The sequence below is a fragment of the Heteronotia binoei genome, chromosome 13 (assembly GCF_032191835.1).
Source record: "Heteronotia binoei isolate CCM8104 ecotype False Entrance Well chromosome 13, APGP_CSIRO_Hbin_v1, whole genome shotgun sequence".
NCBI classification, from domain to species: Eukaryota; Metazoa; Chordata; class Lepidosauria; order Squamata; family Gekkonidae; genus Heteronotia; species Heteronotia binoei.
Window position 1 is genome coordinate 66,721,788 of NC_083235.1, and position 26,091 is coordinate 66,747,878.

Genomic DNA, 26,091 nt, shown 5'->3' on the forward strand with positions numbered 1-26,091 from the left:
TTTACAAAGCCCAGAATCACCTCCTGGGCATTTGGGGAGGGGTCTTGATCCATGGCCTACAAAAAGCATCAATATTGCAAGAAATAGTAACGGCAGTTCTTTGTTTCCTCTCTCTGTTTCTCGCACATGTCGTTCATGGCACTGGTTTTGTAGTGCGTAACAACTTTGTCGCTGCAGTTAATTTTGTAGAAGTCTGCCCCGCTGAAGAGCTACATCAATGGCTTTGAGGTATTTACTCTCAGCATGTTGGTTTTCCTTTGCCTGTCTTGGGTATAACTCTTTTTTACCGACTTTCACTCACTAAAATTGGTATAGCCTCTGCCTTTTAAATGGCTAATTTCTACTCTCATTTATAGCCCAGCAGAGTTTCATCAGCCTAAGTAATGATAGAATTCTTACCTGGGCAGTTAATAAGATAGCATTCATTATGGAAGCTGATCATACTACTCCTCTCCTAAAGAAATGCCATTTCCATAGAATGAAGGGGGGGTGGGGGAGAGAGAGAGGTTTCCATCAGTTTTATTTAAAAGGCCCCAAGCTGAAGTGTGGCAGTGTTTGCCGGTAGGACTGCTGCAGCAACTGGAAGGGGTGGGGCCACAGCTGAGAAGGAGGCAGGGAATGTAGTTAGGACCAAGAGTGCTATAGAAACACCTGCCAGCCTCATTCTGCTCTGAGTGTCTCTGCTGAGCCTGCTGGGTGCTTCCTCACTACTCTTCAAGCAGCTTCCTGGATCTTCTAGTCAGCCTGGATTGAAGACAAACTTCTGCGTGTCTGATAGAATCCAACTGCAAGCAATACACTTCACTGCATCCCTTTTGGAGCAATAGTTACTCGTGGCCACACACCAGAGAAGTGAGTGATGGAGCAAGGTCAGTGAAAAAAAGAAGCAGCTTTTTAAAGTCCTTTTCTTAAAGCGGAGTCTGGGAATATGCAGGATCAATGGCAAAGGAGAGAGAGAGAGTTGGCTAGCATTTTGATGGCGGAAGCATGTTTAAAGGGGTTAAATAACAGTACTGGTATAACTGCTTGTGCTTCTGAGGAGCTTTTCCTGGTTTACATCTGGCTGGTTATTAATTGGAAACCTAGACGTTAAATAAAGTATTGAACTCCAGACTCTGGGTTTGCCTTGTTGACAATGTTGGCCCACCCCACTGTACCTTCCTCCTCACAGTAGTTGTTACTGTGCTTTAAAGACTTTCCCTGCTTTGTTTCTTATCCATCTGAGCCACATGAGTGATTCCCATCACGGCACCGGCCACTAAGATCACTCTGCGTTAATGGGGGCCATGCAACAAAACAGGCATCAGGCTGTTCTGTCCGAAAGGGAGATGTGGCTTTCAGCCTGCAATAATTTGTATAGGAGCCCATCTCTTTTGGGGTTGAAAATGGATCAAGCCATGAGAAACACATCCAAGACAATTAAAGGTACTCCCTTAATTTCTGCTCAGAACAAATGAAACATCACCTGGCAGTTCGAAGATGATAGGATGCAGCCATTGTTTTCTACATATATATGCACACACATACCATACCACGATTTATTTCTGGTTGAGCTGGTTTTGCAGGTTTTTAGTGCTTCAAAAGCCTGTTTGACCAGGGATGATAGAGGAACAAAACAATTACGTGCACACTGCTAGCAAAGGCTCTATCATGCCACCTTCAGTCTTCCAAAGGACCTATTGACTGCCTTCAGCTTGAAAGCTCCATCAGGCTAGAATCCCATCGCATCATAAGTGAAACAGTCTTTGAAACGAGCAGCTACTGGTTCCACAATTAGCACATTTGCTTCTCTCTCAAACATATGTAAAACCAAGGCCGTACTCAGATTCTAATTTTGTGCTGTCCAGAGATATTCGGCAAGCCTTTTAGTGTATCATGCAGCAAGGCATGGTTACAGAGATGATGGTACTCTTGATGGTACAGATGATGGTACTCTTTGCCCTCTCGTTTATCTTGTAAATTGTGCGGTTGTATCAAGTTCTTCTAGAGTGGACGTCAGAGATTGTATTTTGTAGTCCAGCAAATGCGTTTGCATGCTTAATTTGTATTTATTTCACCTTCTATAGTTTTACATTGATGTTTTTAAAAATAAAATTAACTTATTCCAATGGAACCGGAACATGCTTAAGTATTGCAGCCTGTATGTTCTCCTTGGGGCAGGGGTTCCAACTCTGTGTAACAGGCAGGTATGAGTTGTGGGTTCTCCTCAATAACCCAGCATGTGGTGCCCAATTAAAATTGGGATCATGGCACACATGGAGAGGAAATGTCAGTCTCCCCCGCCCCCCAATGACCCCTGGTGGCAATATTGGGAAAGCCCATGTGTAACCCAAGACAAATTCATGTAGAGAAAGCAGCTTAAAAGGCTGAATCCTACGGATGACAACAACCTGGGGAGAGGGGAAATGTCTTCCTCCTTTAATGGAGGCTTAATTTGTGGAAATGGGCAGTTGAATCTTTTCCTGACCTTTCTCCATGCATGCCAAGGGCCTGAATCAAACTGGAGAGCCAGTTTGGAGTAGTGGTGAAATGTGCGGACTCTTATCTGGGAGAACCGGGTTTGATTCCCCACTCCTCCACTTGCACCTGCTGGAATGGCCTTGGGTCAGCCATAGCCCTGGCAGAGGTTGTCCTTGAAAGGGCAGCTGCTGTGAGAGCTCTCTCAGCCCCACTCACCTCACAGGGTGTCTGTTGTGGGGAGAGAAGATATAGGAGATTGCGAGCCGCTCTGAGACTCTTTGGAGTGGAGGGCGGAATATAAATCCAATATCTTCATCTACTTCACAAGGTGTCTGTTGTGGGGGAGGAAGGGAAAGGAGATTGTGAGCCGCTCTGAGACTCTTCGGAGTGGAGGGTGGGAAATAAATCCAATATCTTCATCTACCTCATAGGGTGTCTGTTGTGGAGGAGGAAGGTAAAGGAGATTGTGAGCCGCTCTGAGACTCTTCGGAGTGGAGGGTGGGATATAAATCCAATATCTTCATCTACCTCACAGGGTGTCTGTTGTGGGGGAGGAAGGGAAAGGAGATTGTGAGCCGCTCTGAGACTCTTCGGAGTGGAGGGCGGGATATAAATCCAATGTCTTCATCTACCTCTCAGGGTGTCTGTTGTGGGGGGAGGAAGGGAAAGGAGATTGTGAGCCACTCTGAGACTCTTCGGAGTGGAGGGCGGGATATAAATCCAATATCTTCATCTACTTCACAAGGTGTCTGTTGTGGGGGGGGGGGGAAGGTAAAGGAGATTGTGAGCCGCTCTGAGACTCTTCGGAGTGGAGGATATAAATCCAATATCATCTTCTTCTTCTTGAATCATGCAATGGAATGGAGGAGAACCTGCAACTCACATGTGACTGTTACACAGGCTGGGGACCCCCAGACTCAACCTGTATATTCTGCAATGTGTGAATAGGTCTGAGCATAGATAAGGCAGGAGCAACAGAGCCATGTGCAAACAACTGAAGAGTGTAGCCAGAATTAGGCTTTGTTGGTCTTAAAGGTGCCACTGGACTCAACTTTGTTCTACATCTTGCCCCGGAAGTCTTGTTGATCTCTGTAGTGCTACTGGACTAACTGCTTTATTGCAGACCAGCATGGCTGCCATCTAAAACATCTTAGCATTGGTGATATGGAGGCATAAAAAGGAGTGGTGGCCCAATTCCAAAGGAAGGAATGAAGTGGGAAGCCTTATTGATCTGGAATAAAAATATTCAAATAGTGCCTAAACCTTCCATTTGAGAGAAAAATCTAATAGGACAACACCAAATAAGTGAAAGTGGTTGCTTGCTGTGAGAGTGATGAAATTCTTAGGGCAGCATTTCTTCTATTAGATGTTCTTGAGCTAAAACATTAGTTTAATTTGCTTGTGGCACATATTTGCATAGGGTACCAAAAAAAAGGTAAAGGTAGTCCCTTGTGCAAGCACTTTTCCGACTCTGGGGTGACGTCGCATTACAGGGTGGTTTGCCATTGCCATCCCGCCCCCAGCAAACTGGGTACTCATTTTACCGACCTTGGAAGGAAGAAGGCTGAGTCAACCTTGTGCCGACTTCCTGAACCCAGCTTCTCCCGGGATCAAACTCAGGTCATGAGCAGAGTTTGGACTGCAGTACTGCAGCTTACCACTCTGCGCCACAGGGCTTCCTTGATTAGGGTAGGAGCCTAATTTGTTTAGGGGGGCCGTGGGGCATAAACCTTGAGGGCTGTGGTTTCATTCAAGTGGAACTAATGCAACAAGTCTCAAGCTAGTTATAATCACTGACCCAAACCACCCACTAAAGTTAGAATAACATTTTGTAACTTGATCTAGGTTTCTCTACTCAACTGTCATTCCTATGGAGTTTAGTGGGTCTACTATAATAAGTGTACGTATGCATGCAATTTTATACATGTTTACTTGGAATATGTCCCTTTGTGTTCAAAAAAGCTTACTCTTAGGAAAGCACCCAATGGGTTAGCATGTCATATATGAACATATGAAGCTGCCTTATACTGAAACAGACCTTCGGTCCATCAAAGTCAGTATTGTCTTCTCAGAGGGGCAGCAGCTCTCCAGGGTTTCAAGCTGAGGTTTTTCACACCTATTTGCCTGGACCCTTTTTTGGAGATGCCGGGGATTGAACCTGGGACCTTCTGCTTCCCAAGCAGATGCTCTGCCACTGAGCCACTGTCCCTCCCCTAAGTCAATGGACTTAGAAGGGTGTCACTCTGTTTAGAATAGCACTATTGGTGCTATGGACCTTAGACTAGATCCACATCGTATATATGTCATGAACACTAAGCTGAGGTGTTTCTAGATACTCTTTAATGACCCCATATATATAGTCCCACATGGGGTGATGCCATTTTAATTATGATTGTGTTGAAGAACAAAATGATAGATGAACAACTTGCGTTCCAAACACTGTCGAGAGAAAGCTTGAACAAACAGGGATCTGCAACCTTTGATTTTAAATGGATTCTGATATGTAGGCATGAAATTGTTCTATTAAACATTTGTCTGCTTACAGCTCCCAGGGGGGAAGAGAAAATTATTTTATGCTGTCCTTGGAGAGGGATCAAGTAATCCATACCAAGCACTTCTTTTTTGATTTTGTTCTTATGAGCATTTATCTTCTAAGAAATAGTATTTCGGGGCATAATTTTCTCCTGCGTAATTTCTTATTTGATGCAAGAGGTATCCTGTTTCCCAGCACAGACACCTCTAGCCTTCTCAAAACAAGGATGTCAAACTCAGTCGTATCTTACAGATATTGAATGTACTAGCTGTATGTTGAAAAATGGAAGGAGCAGGAAATAAGGTCTGTGCTGGGAAACAGGAGGAATACTTATGGTACGATAGCCATTCCGGTCACTGTTGTCACAGGTGAAAGTGTGGGCATCAGCAGTGGGGTGGGGCATATGCTAAGACCAACCCCTACTGTGAAATAATTTCCCCCCTCACATTACAAATTTCACACCATAGTGGAAAATTGCAACTTTATTACTCTATGCTAAGTTCTTGACAAGAAGAAGAAAGATTGGATTTATACTCCGTCCCTTACTACCCGAAGGAGTCTTAGAGCAGCTTACAATCTCCTTTCCCTTCCCCTCCCCACAACAGTCACCCTGTGAGGTACGTGGGGCTGAGAGAGCTCCCCCAGAACTGCTCTTGGGCAGAACATCTCTGAGGGAACTTGTGACTGACTCAATGACACACTGCCCCCTTGCTTTGTTAACAGCAAATCAGTGGGCATCTGGGGGGGTGGGATTGGAATTTCTTCATGTCACAGATTCGAAAGGAAAAGGTTCTGCAAGCATTGTGTTTTGCAGGGTTACAGAAAAATATGGGTAGTTGGTGTTTACTCTTTGTGGCCAGTACTATGATAAGGCTGCCAAAAAAGTGCAAACCATTGTCCTAGGGGGATAAAAATCCCCAGGCATTCTTTGTATCTTGTTTTCCCTACCATTGGAATTGTGTGTTGGTGCGTGCTATAGACAGTTTTAGCCAGACAAAGGTTTGTTGGGTGTCTTAAAATTATTAATTTTTTGTAATATTTCTTCATGTTTTTTCGTGTTGGGAAGTTGCCTTAGAGCTTTTGTTAAAACTAACCCTGAAAGCTCTGTTTCACATCTTGGAGTGCTGCGTATTAGAATAAGTGCTGTGAAATCAGTTTTGCTGTGGTTGTCACAAATAGTCAACGCATTAGAGGTGCTTTATGGGTATGCACGGAGGGGAGGGGGGGACTTCACTTTCTTTTTACCCAGTTGAGGCTCTCAAGTCAGAGAACAACTTTTTAAAAAGATAATACAAATCATACTTTAAAAGTACATATGTATAAAACCAACGATTTAAGATTTGGATTGTGATATCAGTTGGATGATTAAATTAGTTGTATCAAAGTTGTAATTGCTGCTTTAAAACTGAGGTGGTTTCCCCCCCGCCCCTTGTATTCAAAATGTTTTGGCTCCTTTGATCCAGTGTTGAGTAATAAAACTAAGTTCCCTTCTTTCTACCTGATGGTTCCAAATGAGCATCAGTTTAGAGCAGGTGTCATGTAATGGTTACAGTTGCTGGACTAGAATCTGGGAGACCCAGGTTCAAATCCCCCCCCCCTCTGCCATGGAAATAGGCTTTCCAATCCCCAGGTCCCAGCGGGGGATCCCCCGGTTTTACAGGCTTTCCCCCTCCCCCAGCCAGCTGGCCGGCGGGGGAAGCCCCTCCCCCACAGCCATTATGCACCTCCATGAACAATTCCCATAGGGAATGATGGGGAATTGATCTGCGGGTATCGGCGCTGGGGGGGCTGTTTTTTGAGGTAGAGGCGCCAAATTTTCAGTATAGCATCTAGTGCCTCTCTCCAAAATACCCCCCAAATTTCAAAAGGATTGGACCAAGGGGTCCAATTCTACGAGCCCCAAAAGAAGGTGCCCCTATCTTTCATTATTTTCTATGGAAGGAAGGCATTTTAAAAGGTGTGCTGTCCCTTTAAATATGATGGCCAGAACTCCCTTGGAGTTCAATTCTGCTTGTCACACCCTTGCTCCTGGCTCCGCCCCCAATGTCTCCTGGCTCCACCCCCAAAGTCCCCAGATATTTCTTGAATTGGACTTGGCAACCCTACATGGAAACATGCTGGTGACCTTGGGCCAGTTGCACATTCTCCGCCTAACCTACCTCACAGGGTTGCCGTGAGGATAAAATGGAGAGGAGAGTGATGTGAGCTGCTTTGGAGCTGCATGAAGGAGAAAAGCGGGTTGCAAATGAAGTAAATAATACAGCATTTTGCGATTGCTCAATTGCTTAAGCATTTTGGACAGATGAGGATTGATGGAGAAACTTTTCCACAAACGTTGAGACTGAGGGTGTTTTTACACTGACCGTTTGTGACTCTCTATTGGAAACTCCCCTTTTACATAACGTTCTCTCAACTGTTTTGCATCATTGCTGCCCGAAGCGTCTACATTTGTTTTGGTGAGATGAGTTCTGGCACTGCTGCAGCAACATTTTTCTCAAAACTAGTTTTGATCCGGTCATTTCTCTAGAGGCGTTTCAAAATTGCATTGTAGAAGTTTTCATGCATTTTAAAAGACTCCTCCAAAAGCCACAAGGTGCAGTAATTTGCATGAGAACTGACAGCACTTGAAATTTTTACGTATCATTGCTTGCCTCATCTTTTAATTTAAATTTGTATTGTTTTTGCAGTGTTGACACGATTTCCAAGCAATTGTATACATTTAATTAAGCACTGGTATTCCGTCTGCCCTCTGATCAGAGACCCCCTCCCCAAATTGAAACGCTTTCAGCAGGAAATATAGACGTTTGGCTACACAAAGTGAGCAGAGGAAATCCGCAAATGTAAAAGAAAAATAATCAAAGCGGAATGGTGGAGGTGATTTGAAGACTCTAAAACTCCGGATCAAACTGAATGTAAAAACACCCTGAGATTCCTCCAAAACAATATTTTTAATGCTTCTGCACAAATGATCCTGATTTTATTCAATAATGCATCAAATAAAATTATGGAAAGCATATCTTCTTATCTCTAGTTTCATACAGAGTAATAGAAGTAACTGGGGTGGAATTCTAGCAGGAGCTCCTTTGCATATTAGACCACACGCCCCTGATGTAGCCAATCCTCCAAGCGCTTACAAAAAAGAGCCTTGTAAACTCTTGGAGGATTGGCTACATCAGGAGTGTGTGGCCTAATATGCAAAGGAATTCCTGCTAGAATTCCACCCCTGGAAATAACTAAGAAAGCCCAACTGAGTATGCTTTCTCTTTGCCAGAGTAAGCAAAGTGAAATGGAAAAGGAAAGGGCTAACGAAGAAAGGCAGAGCCCCATGGGAGGGACTAAATGGAAGGGGTCTTGTTAGAGGAGTAGAGTTGGCAGTTCCCAGGTCCTGGCAGTGGTTCCCCTAGGTTTCCGGGCTTCTGCATGCTGCACCCACACCAAACAGTGGCATCACTGCGGGATGATCACTGCTGTGATGATGTCGCAGAGTTTATATCATCGTATCAGTGATACTGCATGGCAGCTCTCTGGTTTGAGGGCAAAACTATTATTTGAAGCCGGTTTTACCATAGAGTTTTGTAAACTAGAACGTCACCATGTGATGTCCCTGATGTGATGTCACTTCCACATGATGTCATCACATTGGGGACAACCTGGAACACCCCACCACCACCACCACCAAATCTCCCTACTGACATGATGAGGGGACCTGGCAACTCTAAGGGCTGTACCCAAGTGGAAAGGAGGGTCCAGTTATATTCTATTGCCCAGAGCCAATGCAAACCTGGAACTGGCCCTGGGTGAAAGTATGGATATGACTTGTGCATTTTCTGTTTAACTACAATTTAGAAAAGAACCAGGGAATGCAAAGACATCTAAATATTTCAAGGGAGGTGGACACAAAGCTTTATCAGTCATGAGATTCTGCACTGAACTTGAAATGATTTATTTTCTACGTACCTTGATCGGCCTAGCCATTATAGATCTGCAGACTGATATCCACTATGGTCACCATATGAACCTGGAATTGCTGCAGACATTTGCATGGTACCATGCTGAGTGAAGGCCTGAAATGTGTGAGGTCATTTAGCTGCCTCATACGAAGTCAGACCATTGAACATATGAAGCTGCCTTATACTGAATCAGACCCTTGGTCCATCAAAGTCAGTATTGTCTACTCAGACTGGCAGCGGCTCTCCAGGGTCTCAAGCTGAGGTTTTCATGCCTACTTGCCTGGACCCTTTTTAGTTGGAGATGCCGGGGATTGAACCTGGGACCTTCTGCTTACCAAGCAGATGCTCTGCCACTGAGCCACCATCCCTCCCCTAATATGAACATATGAAGCTGCCTTATACTGAATCAGACCCTTGGTCCATCAAAGTCAGTATTGTCTTCTCAGACTGGCAGCGGCTCTCCAGGGTCTCAAGCTGAGGTTTTTCACACCTATTTGCCTGGACCCTTTTTTGGAGATGCCAGGGATTGAACCTGGGACCTTCTGCTTCCCAAGCAGGTGCTCTACCACTGAGCCACCGTCCCTCCCCAATTGGTCCCCTAAGCTCAGTATTGTCAACTCCAGGGCTTTTTTGGTAGAAAAAGCCCAGCCGGAACTCATTTGCATATTAGGCCACACACCCCTGACATCACCATTGTTTTATACAGGGTTTTTCTCTAGAAAAAAGCCCAGCAGGAACTCATTTGCATATTAGGCCACACCCCCTGACACCAAGCCAGCCGGAACTCGGTTCCTGTGCATTCCTGTTAAAAAAAAAAAAGCCCTGGTCAGCTCTAATTGACCTTTATCAGTGCCTCACGCTTGAAGTTCGTTCACTGGAGATGCAGGGGGCTGAATCTGGGACCCGCTGCATGCATAATCAGTGAGCCAATATTCTTCTCCTTTAGCGGAGTCTCAGAGCGGCTCACAATCTCCTTTCCCTTCCTCCCCCACAACAGACACCCTGGCCGTTTTCCCACTCACGTTTTACTGGCGCCACGACCATCCTGACGCCGGCGAATCTGCCTGGATTTCGCATCAGAAGCTCCGGCGCTCCCAGAAGCGCCGGCTACTTCCGTCGCTAAGCCAGCGCAAACGGAAATCGCAAAGATGCAGGAAAACGTTTGCGCTGGCTTAGCGACGGAAAGCGCCGGCGCTTCTGGGAGCGCCGGCGCTTCTGTTGCGAAATCCAGGCAGATTCGCCGGCGTCAGGATGGTCGTGGCGCCAGTAAAACGTGAGTGGGAAAACGGCCCCTGTGAGGTAGATGAAGATACTGGATTTATATCCCGCCCTCCACTCCGAAGAGTCTCAGAGCAGCTCACAATCTCCTTTACCTTCCTCCCCCACAACAGACACCCTGTGAGGTGGGTGGGGCTGAGAGGGTTCTCACAGCAGCTGCCCTTTCAAGGACAACCTCTGCCAGAGCTATGGCTGACCCAAGGCCATGCTAGCAGGTGCAAGTGGAGGAGTGGGGAATCAAACCTGGTTCTCCCAGATAAGAGTCCGCACACTTAACCACTACACCAAACTGGCTCTCCAGTTGTTGCTGTTTACCTTCTCCCTAATATGGGGAAGGGTGTTTTACTTTTGGGTGGAGCTGTGATCTGCATATGTTCAAGGGCATACTTTTTAAAAACGAATACTTCGTGTTTCAGCACCAGACCCTAGCACTGAGAACATAGTAAGGCATGCCTGTCTTCCTTAGCTACTCTGATACCTGAACGGAAGTGCTTTATCTAACCTCCTATTTGGTTTAACCCATTTCTTAGTGAGGGCTAAAGTAAATTAAGGGATTATGGGCTAAGCTTTTTGTGCGCACGTCTGAGAAGTTTCCTCCATCTCTACTGCCACGTGACACTAAGCCTGGGAACGAAAGAGGAGAGGAGTGGTTTGCTGTAATGCAGGAATTTCTTTATGACCAAAATAACTCCTTCAGTGTCTTCAGCATGCTGCAAATATTTTCGGTTGCACTGTGTGTAATTACCTTGTAGCACTTGCTGTTGCTGGATATCAGCAAGAGCTGAATCAGAGGGAGGCAACACCAAAATGACTAGGATGAGCACATGTACTAACACTAGTTGGGATGAGAACAGTCCGTTAAATGGTTAAGGCATTTGGCAGCGACAGAGCTTCACAATGGTGGTGTTTGTCTTGTGGCTTGTTTTTGCACTCTCTCTACACTCTAGTTTCATCGGCTATGATAGGTAAACTGGCATGTATCTATCAGTGCCACCCAAGGCTCAGCTGTCAAAATACTTTAAAAAAACAGACTAAGCTGGCAGCCTTAAGTGCTAGCATCTCTCCTGCAGGAGTCACGGAGCTAAGGCAGATAGATCTGCAGACCCTGGCTACTGAAGCATTTATACCTAAATAAAGGCAGCAGAATTGTGCTTTGTTTTCCTTCCTAGTGTTTCCCAGTTTTGTTATCTCTGGCATAAATTGATCCCCATCATATGCTTGGCTTCTGCCATAATTTAGCCCGGGGGGTGTCAAGCATGCAGTCTGGGGGCCAAATCAGGCCCCCAGAGGGCTCCTATCAGGTCCCCAAGCAACTGGCTGTCATCTGCTTTCTTATCCCACTCTCTTGCTTCCTTCTGCGTAACAGTGTGCTTTGTAAGGCTTGCTCAATTGCACAGGAGCTACAGAGCAAAACCTCTATTTTCTCCATTGGCTGAGGTTCTTCCCTTGGGAAGGAAGGGGGAGGGGAAAGCTTGTTTTTCCAGGCTCTCTCAATCGCACAGCAAAGCTACTGAACCAAGGCTCTCTTCCTTCTATTGGCTGAGGATCTTCTCCCCCCCCCCCTGCCAAGTCCTCTGGAGAAGGAAGAAAAGAGCCAGAGCTTCCTTTGCCCAGTTCCCTGGGTCCCGTGGGAGAAATACAAAGAAAGCACCTTTAAGTCCAATGAGTGCTGACGTTAAGCATGTTTTAAGTTTTTAATATATATATATTTAATTGTGTTTGTCTATATCCTTTATAAGGTTTATATCTCTGCTACCTAATTTTAAATAGGTACACACATGGCCTGGCTCAACATGGCTCGGCCCAACCACGTCTCATTTATGTCAGATCTGGCCCTCATAACAAATGAGTTCAACACCCCTGATTAAGAACATAAGAACATAAGAGAAGCCATGTTGGATCAGGCCAATGGCCCATCCAGTCCAACACTGTGTCACACAGTGGCCAAAAAATTTTATATATATACACACACACACACCCTGGCTAATAGCCACTGATGGACCTCTGCTCCATATTTTTATCTAAACCCCTCTTGAAGGTGGCTATGCTTGTGGCCGCCACCACCTCCTGTGGCAGTGATTTCCACATGTTAATCACCCTTTGGGTGAAGAAGTACTTCCTTTTATCCGTTTTAACCTGTCTGCTCAGCAATTTCATCGAATGCCCACGAGTTCTTGTATTGTGAGAAAGGGAGAAAAGTACTTCTTTCTCTACTTTCTCCATCCCATGCATAATCTTGTAAACCTCTATCATGTCACTCCGCAGTCGACGTTTCTCCAAGCTAAAGAGTCCCAAGCATTTCAACCTTTCTTCATAGGGAAAGTGTTCCAGCCCTTTAATCATTCTAGTTGCCCTTTTGTAAGATTCCCCTGTAGTAAGTGAGAATACCATCATCAGGGTTTGGGGTAGGATTGTTTCTTCCTGGTTGGGAAACATCTGAAGATGGAGGCAGAGCCTGGGGAGTGTAGAGTTTGAGGACCTGAGCCTGGTAGAGATGTGTCATAGAGTCCACCATCCACAGCTGCCATTTTCTCCAGGGGAACTGATCTCTGGAATCTGGAGAGAGTTGAAACTCCAAGAGAACAGCTGACAGCCCTACTTTGAGCCTAGTGATATCTAGTGTTAACTTCCAGAATCAACCTACTTAAGCATACTTATCTTTCGTAAGTATCATAGGTATTTGCTTGACTCCCATTATCAAAATCTGATCATCTCACCATAGTCACCGCAGGCAACTGGAAGTGTACAGAACATAAGATTTGGAAATCACTGCGGTTATATGATCTTGTGGTTTTTTCAGGCTATGGCTATGTGTGACCTAGAGATTCCATCATCCAGATTCCAGACTATTGGAGTACTTTTTTCAAACGATATGGAGCAATAGTTGTTTGGAAATGCCAAGAGCTGTTCTGTTTTACTGTATCATTCTAAAGTATGCCCTGGCAGGTCAATCGAGTTGATCCCCTAAGTGTGAAGTAAAAATAAAATACTTCTTTTTCTGCATAATGGCTTGGCTGTCGAATGCTGCTGTGAAAACAAAAGATAGTTACAAACTATAATGAGGTGGCAATTTACAACGACCCCTTAGGGCGGGGGTGTCGAACTCATTTGTTATGAGGGCCAGATCTGACATAAATGAGACCTTGTCGGGCTGGGCCAGGTGTGTACAATTTAAGATTAGGTAGCGCAGATATGATCTTTAGAAAGGACACAGACAAACACAATTATATATATTAAAAATTGTATATATTAATATATACAATTAATATATTAATTGTATTTATTAATATATACAATTATATGTTAAAAAAAACATGCTTAAAACGTTAGCACTTGTTGGTCTTAAAAGTGTTTTCTTTGTATTTCTCTCATGAGATCCAGGGAACTGGGTAAATGAAGCTCTGACTCTTTCCTTCCTTCCTTCCCCAGGGGAACAGGAGGAGGAGCCTCAGCCAATAGAGAGAAGAGAACCTGGGAAAACAAGCTCTGCCTTCCCCCCCTTCCTCCCCAAGGGAGGAGCCTTAGCCAATGGAGAAAATAGAGGTTATGCTCTGTAGCTCCTGTGTGATTGAGTAAGCCTTGCAAAGGAAGCAGTTATGCAGAAGGAAGCAAGAGATAGGGAGAAGGAAGCAGATGACAGCCTGTTGCTCAGGGGCCGGAGAGGAGCCATCCGAGGGCCTGATTTGGCCCCTGGGCCATATGTTTGACACCCCTGCCTTAGGGTTTTCAAGACAAGAAATTAACAACAGTGTTTTGCCATGACCTATCTAGGTGTTGTGGCCCTCGGCTTCCTCTGTGTTCTCCAATCCAAGTACTAATCAGGGCTGACCCTTCTTAGTTTCCAAGATCTGATGAACTAAGACTAGCCTGGGTCAGCGAGGTCAGGTGACAAAGATTGTACATGATGTAAATCTGCAGTAGATCTTCATTCAGTTTGTGAACTGGGAATGCATAAGCTTCTCAAAATCTTATGGAGAGCCAGTTTGGTGTAGTGGTGAAGTGTGCGGACTCTTATCTGGGAGAACCGGGTTTGATTCCCCACTCCTCCACTTGCACCTGCTAGCATGGCCTTGGGTCAGCCATAGCTCTGGCAGAGGTTGTCCTTGAAAGGGCAGCTGCTGTGAGAGCCCTCTCCAGCCCCACCCACCTTACAGGGTGTCTGTTGTGGGGGAGGAAGGTAAAGGAGATTGTGAGCCGCTCTGAGACTCTTTGGAGTGGAGGGTGGGATATAAATCCTATCATCTTCTTCTTCTTCTTCTTTTTCTTCTTCTTCTTCAAAATATCAATTCCACACCATTACTACCATTCTATTGAGTGTAACCTCAATGAGGAAAAATGAGATGATTGGCTGCATGTTCTAGGCTGCAGTATCGACAAGTGAGTCAGGCAGAAGGCTATGGAGTCGGTGGTCCCACAACTGTAGCACAGAAGCATAGAATTAAGAGCAATCTTGCTCACCAAAACGCAGTCCAGTTTTTGAGGAGAGAGGCTTTACGTTACCTTCAAATGATACTCAGGCTTGGACTCAAGCGAGCAACTCCATGGAAATAGGGTAACATAATTGCAAGACTGCAATTGAAAAGCCCTTTATATGCTTAAAGGGAAAAACAGATATGATACATTCCACAACGATATCATGAAAACATTCCGTTACGGTCTTCCACCCAGTTTTTAAAAGGTCATTAGCAGTCCTGGGTGACTGATTTAAACGCTGTGGATGAAAGAATGTTTAGCTCTTGCCTTCTAAATCTCTTTCCCGATTTTAAGTTAGTCCTCCATGAGGGAAAAGACAGGTACAAGAACCTGGATCCATTGTCCCCACACAATCACATGCATCGTTAGAGGCCAGTAGGGTATGGGTGAGGAACAATCAAGATGTTGTCATTTGAGCTCAGGAATTGCGATAGACCATTAGGTAGGTCTCTAAGTAAGTAACCGAGCAGACTTTCATGCTGTACATACTGAGTGAATGCAGCAATTATGTAGTATGCAAGTAACAAACAGTTGGACCGTTTCCGCTGTAGTGAAATTCCCTGCATCGATGGTTTTAAAATGGCATATTATGTGACATTTCCCACAGTAGCTTTTTCCTCACCAGGTACAAACCTGAAGTTTTTTCCTTCTTACCCTGCATTTTTGGAACTCGCTAAAATGGGTGATTCCAAAATTGTGAGGTGAGAAGGAGAAAACGTAGGGTTTGTGCCTGGTGAGGAAAAAATTAACATAATGTGCAGTTTTTACCACGTCCACGCGAGGAGTTTCAGTACTGTGGAAATGGTCATAGTGAAACTTTCTCCATAAAAATCTAGAGAACTGTTCACAAAGTACAAAAGACAGGAGGTGGTCCCATGCTGGATTGTGCTTCGGTTGCGCTGGTGGCATTAAAATCAAACGGTCTCACACAAATGGAGTTCTTTGCTAAATTGTGAAAAGGGAACAGCAAAGCCATGTGAAAATTGTGTCTCTCTTCCCCATGGAATTTCCTCAAGCCACTTAAATCTTTGCAGCACATATGTGCAATTAGTGCGGGGGAAAAAACCCATTCTAAAACCAATGGAAGCTTGAAAACAATGCAGTGGGGGTGTCTGAGAGGTGGTGGCTCAGGGCAGAGCATCTGTTTTGTATGCAGAAGGTCGCTAGTTCAATCCCCAGCCTCTATGAATAAAGAAAGAAATCAGCTAGAAGGTAGGGTTGCCAATCCATAGGTGGGGGCAGGGGATCCCCCGATTTGGAGGCCCTTCCACCGCTTCAGGGTCATCAGAAAACGGGGGGAGGGGAGGGAGATGTCTGCTGGGAACTCTGTTATTCCCTATGGAGATTTATTCCCATAGAAAATCATGGAGAATTGATCCGTGGTTATCTGGGACTCTGGGGGGGCTGTTTTTTGGTGTAGAGGCACCACATTTTCAGTATAGCATCTAGTGCCTCTCCCCAAAATACCCCTCAAGTTTCAAAAAGGTTGGACCAGGGGGTCCAATTCTATGAGCCCCAAAAGAAGGTGCCCCTATCCTTCATTATTTCCTATGGAAGGAAGGCATTGAAAAGGTGTGCCATCCCTTTCAATGTGATGGCCAGAACTCCCTTTGGAGTTCAATGATACTTGTCACAGCCTTGATCTTGGCTCCACCCCTAATGTCTCCTGGCTCCACCCCCAAAGTCTCCTGACTCCACCCCCAAAGCCCCCAGATATTTCTTGAATTGCACTTGGCAACCCTACTAGAAGGTGATGTGAAAGACCTCTGTCTGAGACCCCGCAGAGCCACTGCCTGTCCTAGTAGGCAATACTGATCTTGATAGACCAATGGTCTAATTCAGTATAAGGCAGCTTTATGTGTATGTGCATTCACCTGGGTTCAGATCTGATATTCTTCTTGGCTGTCTTTTGACTTTATTCTGAATAGAATAATAGCATAATAAATGAAGTCAGACAACCACAGAACAAGGGCGCTCTATCTTGCTCACTTTCTCCCACAAAAGAAATGTATAGTCATCCAATAGAATTTGCTCATACCTCAGTTTTGAGATTTGGGCATCCCCCTACTTACATAAGCAGAAGCTCACTAGAGGTGGCAGTGCCCGCCCTATGTCTGTAACATGTAGACAGTCAATAGATGCACCAATCAGTTAATCATCAGCACCTCTGTCTACGCGGTTCCTCATTTTATAAACAAGGGAATTAAAGAATGGACCAATCCAGGGCCTCGCCCAAAATTCATACAGGAAATGTGTTAAGGAGTCGTGAAATGAAGCCAGGGTTTCTGAACCACCCACAAGTGAGATAGTCACAGGTGGAATTCCAAGGAGATGACTGTTTTGCCTGTGGCTTTTAGTGTTTGCTGTAAGGCAGTGAAGGGATTATTGTTCCTGTGGTGGTATAGTCCTGCTCTGGCCTGCAGGCCCTATTCCACCCTGCCCTCCTGGATCTTCCCAATGCCAGGAGGAGGTTTTCTCTCTCTCTAGTTCAACCACTGGAGAGCCAGTTTGGTGTAGTGGTTAAGTGCGCGGACTCTTATCTGGGAGAACCGGGTTTGATTCCCCACTCCTCCACTTGCACCTGCTAGCATGGCCTTGGGTCAGCCATAGCTCTGGCAGAGGTTGTCCTTGAAAGGGCAGCTGCTGTGAGAGCCCTCTCCAGCCCCACCCACCTCACAGGGTGTCTGTTGTGGGGGAGGAAGGGAAAGGAGATTGTGAGCCACTCTGAGACTCTTCGGAGTGGAGGGCGGGATATAAATCCAATATCTTCTTCTTCTTCTTCACTGCCACCACCTGAGCTTTGTAGAAATTGCCCTCTGGCAGGATCAGAACTCCCAGCTTCCCTTCCATGTTCTGAGACCTTGCCTCAGTGTCTGCCACCCCAGAGTCTGGTTACCATAGGGACAGCCTTTCTTCCTTGTGCATCACTGAGGGAGTAGCCACTTGCCAACTGACTGACCTCTCCTTCCTCCTGATATTCCTTTTAAAATAGTGTGTCCAAGATGGTGGAGGTTTGTGTGGCACAGAGAACCACTACCAGAATCAAAAGTTATAAAGAATTTATTAAAAAGAAAATGTTCACAGGCATACCCACTTTTAGCATAGCAGCAGTTTGAGCAATGGATTCAAAAGAAAAGGCCCTCCCTCTATGTGTGTTCTATCAGTTGTTAAACATAAGGCAGGCTCCTTAGCTTAGAAATTTACAGATTTTTTTCAGGAGGTCCATTACCTTCAAGAATCTTTCCAGTATGCAGGCCAGCATGTGGCAATGGCCAGTGCCTTCCAACCTCAGTTAAGAGCTCTGTCTGCTTCAATGGAATCGGTACCAAAGAGAAGTTCCTCCTTGTTCCCAGGACTATCTCTTTTTCCCACCCACTGACCAGGTCAGGCTGTGTCAAAAAAGCTTTTCCTGAAGTCCTTCTGGTACATAATACCTCCATATCTCTGTCCCCTGCTTGGAGGAGGGTAGAGACTGGACCATCCTGTTGTCTCTAGCTGGGCCTATTCGCATTTCTTAAGAGGCTGAGGTGAGGCTGGAAAACCATTGAACTGACTTTCCTGCTCCCTTTTAAAAACTCCTGGTGAAGATTTTACTCAGTTCAGACCTCTACCCCAAAATGCATTTCTTCACAGTGCCCTTGATTGGCATATGCAATGAGTTAATTTCATAAAGGCGTATCGTATTAGGTAGTTCTGCTTCTTATACCTAGTGTCTATATTATGTAACATAAGATGTAGCTTGCAAAAACTCCAAAGCCCATCAACCCATCTTTTCTCCCCCACGATCTTCTCCTTCCTCTTATTTCCCAGGGATAAAAAGATGAAGTCACTCAGCCTAGAGTAGTAATCTTCAGCTGCTGTGTGAGATGATTCATCATGCATTTTAAGAACCTCAACAACCGTCTGAACAGCAGGAATTCCACTAGCTTCAGCAGAATGATCATGGCTGTGTGGCCACAACCTCCAGTCTAGTCATAAAAAAGTGAGCTAGATGGGGCTTTTGGTTTCTGGCTGGGTGGGATCGACATTTGTGGGCAGTGCTCTTGCAAGAGGGAGTTGTTTCATTTTGTTTTACTTCATTTACATCCTAATATTGCACATTTGCCTTGGTTTTAACTCCCTCCCTTCTGTTTTAAGAGGTGGGGGGGAGAAGTATTTTAATAAGTGAGAAGACATGGCGAGTTGGGCGGTGGTGTAGTTGAACCTTGTGAAGTGTTCTTTCTTCTTTTCTTTCTTCTCTCCTCCTGTGTTTTACTGGGCTGTAGCTCTTATAGCTTTTGACTTTTAGCTTTTAACTGTATTTGGAGGAGGCTGGCCTTGATAGGCAGGAGATGCTGAGTGTGATGGGAATCATCGGAGAGGCTGGGAGGTTTCTCCCCACCCCCTTTTCTTTGGGGGGGGGAGGGGCAAAGGCACTGCTGTTTGTCAAGCCATTTCTGTACTCACAACTTACCACAGAGTAAGTAGTTAAGCCTTTAACAGTACAATCCTAAATGGAGTTACTCTAGTCTAAACCCATTCATTTCAATGGGCGTAGACTGGAGTAACTCTTGTTTTTCTGCGTCTGCCATTTGCACCAGTCTTAAACCATCCAGTATTTATTCTGCAGCTACAATTTAAAAACCATACTTTTAAAAATCAGGATGGAACGTTACTTGTGACAGGGGTGGCATCCAATTTTTTTTTAAATTCAGAATTGCCCCATCACAGCTGTGGAGTCCATAAACCAAAGGCTCCCTGTGAGTGGTGGGAGAGGACAGCTCAAAAGCTTTTGCTTTTGTATCCCCTCTCCCCTTAGTTGCTGCTGAGGTGGAGTGGGGTTCTGTCTGAGTGGTTGTTGGTTGTTGCAGCTGCAACTACATTTTTTTTTCTTAATTCGGGTGGGAACATCACCAGTACTACATCCCTCCAGTACTTTAGACCTATGGATCCTCAACTCCCTCACCTCTGGGGACCCTCTCCCGTGGCTTAACACCATCAGCTATCCTTGCTGAGTCTGCCTCTGATCTTGATTTCCCAATTTTCCACACACACACACACCCAATAGAGCTACACCCACCCCTTTGGCGCTTTAGACCCATGGATCCTTGACTTGCTCACCTCTGGGCACTCTGCTTCTTGACTCAAAATCTTCAGCTATCCTTGTTGAGTTTGCCTGTGCTATTGATTTCTTGATTTCCACCCCCCTTCAGTGCTAGACATCCCACCCTTTTCCACTTTAGACTCATGGATCTTCAACTTCCTTGCCTCTGCCCCCCCCCCCTTGGCTTAACATCATCAGCTGTCCTTAAGAGTCTGTCCCAGTCTTGGTTTTCCAACTTTCCACCCCCTCTCCAAGTGCTAGACCTCCTTCCTTGGCACTTTAGACTCATGGATCCTCGGCTTCCTCGCCTCTGGGGACCCGCTCCGGCTTGACATCAGCTGCCCTTGCTGAGTCTGCCCCTCGTCTTGGTTTCCTGACTTTTCACTCCCCTCAATGCCAAATCTTTCCTTCCCTTTTGCACCTTAGACTGTCAGGGAGCTCCTTTCCCCCTTGTGCTGGTTTTATTGTGCTGGAGGAGGGAAAGCACAACAGTATGCACAAGCAAAGTGGGGGGGGGAGAGAAAAGCATCACTTTTTTATCAAGAAATCAATACCGCAGGCAAACTCAGCAAGGATAGGCCCTCACCTCAGAAAAGCATCACTCTCAAATGACTCTAAGAAGCCTGTTTTCCATGGAGAGAAGACCAAAACACCACCTTCCCTTTAACAGCCAAACTGTTAAAGCATTCCCTGCTAATGTTTTTTTTTTCCTCCACTGCTCAAATACTAGATATCAACATATCATACAGCTAGACTCAAAGGGCTTGTTTTTAAAAAATGGAAATAAAAAGATGGGAAACCTTTGCAGTACTGGAGCAGAAGTAAGAAGATAGAGGGTGCAGAGAGAGAGAGAGGAACGACAAGCCTCAATCATGGTGGTGGAGTTGACCAAAAAGAGCAGCGGGAAAAGGGCTGAGGAAATCTGCATGCTTCTGAATTACCTTTGGCTTAGAAGCAAGGCAAGTGAAAAAGCCTGCTGCAAAACCATTTTCAGAAAAGTTGGGGATACAGAGGAAAGGAAGCAAACTGAGAGCTGAATGGGTGAACAGCAATGCAAAATGACAAAGAAAACCTGATGGACATACAAGGTGAAAGTGGGAGGAAATGCAGAATGAAATTTAAAAAGTGACAGAGATGCACTTAGAAAGAGAAGGAAATGACTGATGTAGAAATGGCCTCAGTTTGTCAAATGAAACTTGAGGAAGAAATACTGTTTTATTTATATTTTCTTTTACTCTCTGTTTGTATTTTATCAGTTCATTTTTATCTCTGTTCTCTTTCGGCAGGGGTAGTTCCCTCAGTGTTTTTGAATTGTTTTCTAATTAGGTGTGTTATCTGGCTCAGCTTATGGGTTCTGAGTCCTTATGCGGGGAAATGCCATAATTATTAATGGCACTCATTTAGCCATTTAGTTGAATTAATTTTATTCTATAGTGGGAACAAACAACAATCTAAGGGTCAGTAATAACGTCTATTAAAACATCAATCTAAGGGTCAGTAATAACGTCTATTAAAGCTATAATTAATACTTATACCTGGCCAGATAGCCACCTACCTTTGCTCTTTAACTGATCCTTATCAAAGAAAGGCATTTATGTTGGCCAGATTCAATGTGTTACCATTGGCCATCTTCTTTGGAAGATGTCAAAAAATCCCCTATGAATTTAGAGATGCTCATGGAGTCTGGACACTATTGAATCCATTTCTCATGTTTTATTAAACTGCCCTTTTTACAGTTTTATTAAACTGCCCTTGCTTTGTACTTCGTGTGGTCTTCCCAATAGTATTAAGGCCCAGCAGTTAATTTCTGGTCATAACTTTTTAATAACCTTTAATATTGCTTTAAATGTGATTGCCAGAATTCCCTTTGGAGTTCAATTATGCTTGTCACAACCTTGCTCCTGGCTCCACCCCCAATGTCTCCTGGCTCCACCCCATCTTCTGGCTCCACCCCTAGAGTCCCCTGGCTCCACCCCCAAAGTCCCCAGATATTTTTTGAATTGGACTTGGCAACCCTACTTCTAGGCCCCCTTAGAGAAAATTGTCTTTCATTAAGTTTGTATAGTTCTGTCCATACTCTGATCTGGCAAGACAATGCTGGCTCCAACTTTATGGAGTTTTCCCAAAAAGGTGTTTTCATGCACCTGATGTGATCCCTTTAATTCCATCTAAGACTCCTCTTAAAAATACTCCTTTAAAAAAAAACCTGCTTCAGCTTTACTCTGCCCATCAAAGTTTGTGTGGGAAAAGGCTGGCTTCAAACAGCAGGATAAACCCTTGATCAGTTTCTCTGCAGCCAGTGGTAGCAAGTTCCACCTTGATTCTTCAAAAAAGTGTGGTTAAGAAAAGTCTTCTGTTTTTGAACTTAAGAGTTCTCTAGTGCTGCCAATCTTAACAAAGGAAGATCCTGTCGACAAGGCTGATTCTAATTTAATACAATCCTGCACTTTACCAGCTGATGAACAAAATAATCTCAGAGATAATCCGACACTTGATTAGAGAGTGCTACAGAAAGGATTGACAGGGTATATCAACTGCTCAGCCACTTTCTCCAGCTAAACTGGAGATTTAGTTTTCTATTAAGTCCATAGGAGGGATTATCCTTTTCCTGATAAAGAAGTCTTCTCAAGCACCATCTCCCTCTAAAGATTTGAAAGGGCTGCCTCCTGTGCCCCTAGAGTCAACAGTAATCGTTTGTTCATCTACATTACGTGAGCTAGCCAATCTGAGGCCTGACTGCAATCATCTATGAAACTATTATGTGGGAATGTTACAGACTTGTTCCCTAGGTCATCATGCAGAGAAAAAGAGGAAGAGGAGGACGACATTGGATTTATATCCTGCCCCCCACTCTGAATTTCAGGGTCTCAGAGCGGCTCACAATCTCCTTTATCTCCCTCCCCCACAACAGACACCCTGTAAGGTGGGTGGGGCTGAGAGAACTCTCACAGCAGCTGCCCTTTCAAGGACAACCTTCCAGTAGGTGCAAGTGGAGGAGTGGGGAATCAAACCCGGTTCTCCCAGATAAGAGTCCACGCACTTAACGGCTACACCAAACTGGCACAAGGAACTCAGTCCCTTCTCTCTGCTTTGATATCATTTTTATCCAGAAAACATGGATGATCAACGGGATTTACTTTTCTGGATTTTGTTTTTTTTTTCACAAAAAAAGCTTTGAAAAGACCTGTGGGTTGCCCTAGAGTGGGCTTGGCTTATCTAATATCATTAGCTCGGGTATCGTAAGCTCCTAAAGTGCTTGTTACTCATGAGCTGGGTCTTATAGTTAAACTGTGTTTTGATTTATATCCTGTAATATTATTCTCAGTATATCTGCCTCCCTCTTCATCTTCTCAGCCAGCTCAAAACTGCTCAACCTTGTGTGTTGGCATTTGATTTCAATGCTAGAATAGGGAATTCTGACGAAGGTTTGTTCAGAAAACGATTAGGTCCAGACAATGGAAGTTTTCTCAACTCTTCCTCATTGACAGATCATCAAGAGATTCCATAATAAATACAAATGGACTAAACGTTCTAGAGCAGGCTAATTTTCTTATCCAGAGAAATTTGGCCATAATAAATGGCCACTCCAGAGTGGACCCAGAGGGAGATTTTATTTAGCTTGGTAGCAATGGGGCAAGTGTCGTTATTGTATTACATCAACAAACTTTCTTCCATTTGTTAACCATATGAGAGTGCAATTCCCCCCCCCCCTTTGAGGGGAAAAAAAATCTCCCTATTTTGTCTTTTGGAAATAGAGAGTATAAATGAAATTTCAGATTGCTTTACTGCTCAAGGCTTTTAGAGCTTTTATTAGACAAAGGAGAGGAAAGGGGGAAAAAATGGGTTATGATGGTGGTGCCTTTTATTAGATGTTGTCCAGCAGCCACAAGTAAAATTCTAAAGTTCTTGACCACTGCAAGGGAGTGTTTCACTGTTGTCTTCCAATGTTATGAAATAGTCTTTCCAGAGATAATTAGGAGATAGATGCTGCTTGCAGTTTTGGGTAGCTTGTACAATCAGAGTCCTTAGATATTGGATTTATATCCCGCCCTCCACTCCGAAGAGTCTCAGAGCGGCTCACAATCTCCTTTCCCTTCCTCCCCCCACAACAGACACCCTGTGAGGTGGGTGGGGCTGGAGTGGGCTCTCACAGCAGCTGCCCTTTCAAGGACAACCTCTGCCAGAGCTATGGCTGACCCAAGGCCATGCTAGCAGGTGCAAGTGAAGGAGTGGGGAATCAAACCCGGTTCTCCCAGATATGAAGAAGATATTGGATTTATATCCCGCCCTCCACTCCGAAGAGTCTCAGAGCGGCTCACAATCTCCTTTCCCTTCCTCCCCCACAACAGACACCCTGTGAGGTGGGTGGGGCTGGAGAGGGCTCTCACAGCAGCTGCCCTTTCAAGGACAACCTCTGCCAGAGCTATGGCGGACCCAAGGCCATTCCAGCAGGTGCAAGTGGAGGAGTGGGGAATCAAACCCGGTTCTCCCAGATAAGAGTCTGCACACTTAACCACTACACCAAACTGGCTCTTAGAGTCCTTAGAGGCTTTCCTTTCTTGGGATGATTGTTGGATGGGTGCCCTGATTTTAAAGCTTTTCCCTGATTAATGTTTTTTTCAGAATTCTTATACAGCTTTTATGTTGTCACCCACCAGCTTGCCTGGCACGTAGCATCCTGTCTTTTAGGCCAGGCTTGAACATTTATTTCTCTTTTTTTTAACCAAAACTTTTAATGGGAGGGTTTTAACATTTTAGCTGTTTTATGGTCTGCTTCTTTTCTGAGATCTGTTTTACAGGTGTTTTATGCTGTTTTTATGTGACTGACTTGGGTTGTTCTGTGACAATCCCTGTTTTTATTTGTAAACTGTCTCGATTGGGGATCTGGTGAGACAGCATGAAAATGTCTTAATGAACAGGCCAATACAGGGTGAGGGATCAACATACGCTTTCATCATTGAAAGATACCAGGATCTGTTTTCTAGTTCATTTAAATTCGAGTGACAGGATTAAAAGCTCATCTCCGCTAGTTCATTGTGGTTTAAACTGGCTTTCATCCAAGTGCTTTGCCTTCACTGAACTTCAGGTAAGCTAGACATGAGGAAGTTAGACACAATGTTGTGTATCTCCGCTGCATTTCTTCATGTTTGCTAAAGACTATAATCCTTCTTAATTGGGTATCCCTTTCCTGCCTCGTTTAAGTTGCACCAAGTGTTTTCTTCCGACAGATAAGGTGGGGGGAGATAAATGCAGTAATGCAATCACTATATATGCAGCGATGCCAGCCTCCTGGTGGGATCTGTCAATTCCCCAGAATTTACAGCTCATCTCCAGACTACAGAGATCAGTCCCCTTGGAGAAAACGGTGCTATGGAGGTTGGACTTTATGGCATTCTACCTCACTGTGGTCCCCGTCCTCTCCAGGCTCCACTCCCAAATCTCCAGAAATTTCCCATTCTGGATCTGGCAACCTGGTTACTTGGTTGCAGAACAGACTTGGAAAAAAAGACAGCATTGTCCTAAGCAATTCAGCACAGAAGTGTGAAATTCACTAAACCTGCTCACAAGTTTTGGTAAATCTACATACAATACGTGCGCAGGATACACTTTATTTCTTATTAAGTTCATTGAGAAATTTGTATGTTACATCCCATTAATGTATAGCTGAACATGTGGTTGAACATGTGAAACCCCACCTTTATGCAGGGACTGGTCTCTGGTGTCATTTGTATGGTGACTGCACGTTGGATCTTTTCTTTAAAAAATAATTATTTATTCAAAAAAAAATTCACCTTCCAAGTACAAGTTACAAGGTTTCAAACAGACTAAATGCAAGAGTGATAGTCATCATACAATATTGATAATGAAAAGTTAGAAGCAAAAAAGATAATACAACCTGAAGCAACAATATAAAGATAAAATAAAATGAAATTAAATTAAATTAAATTAAAAGATAGAAATAAAAAATCCCCAAACAAGCAACAAAATTGAGAGGAACCTGTTATAAAGTGTCACAGCATAACATCAGGATACCATTAGGATAATCACAAAATATTTAGACAGTGTACTCTAAAATCTGACCAAAGTAACAAAATATTGGATCTTTCTTACAAATTGATGTATGTGCAAGAGGATACTCATGTGTTCACTAACATCTGAACAGAGTTTCTGGGGATATCTACTGGAATTCTTGCCGTGCACATACATTCATATTTTCTAGCCCTGGTCACATATTACAGGGAACACACATACACTGTACAGTTGAGTTTTCTTTATATGTGTGTGGAGTGGCTCTCATGTTGTGTTCAATACAT

The 26,091-nt window shown here is 44.4% G+C and overlaps 1 protein-coding gene across 1 annotated transcript in view; it reads left to right on the forward strand.

Annotated features, from left to right (window-relative positions):
• The first annotated feature begins 573 nt into the window (after positions 1 to 573).
• Positions 574 to 26,091, forward strand: part of OTOP2 (otopetrin 2) — a 113,389-nt gene continuing 87,871 nt past the window's right edge. Inside the window, exon 1 of the mRNA XM_060251935.1 lies at positions 574 to 869. The gene's annotated coding sequence lies outside the window, so the exon portion shown is untranslated. The remainder of the gene's footprint in view (positions 870 to 26,091) is intronic.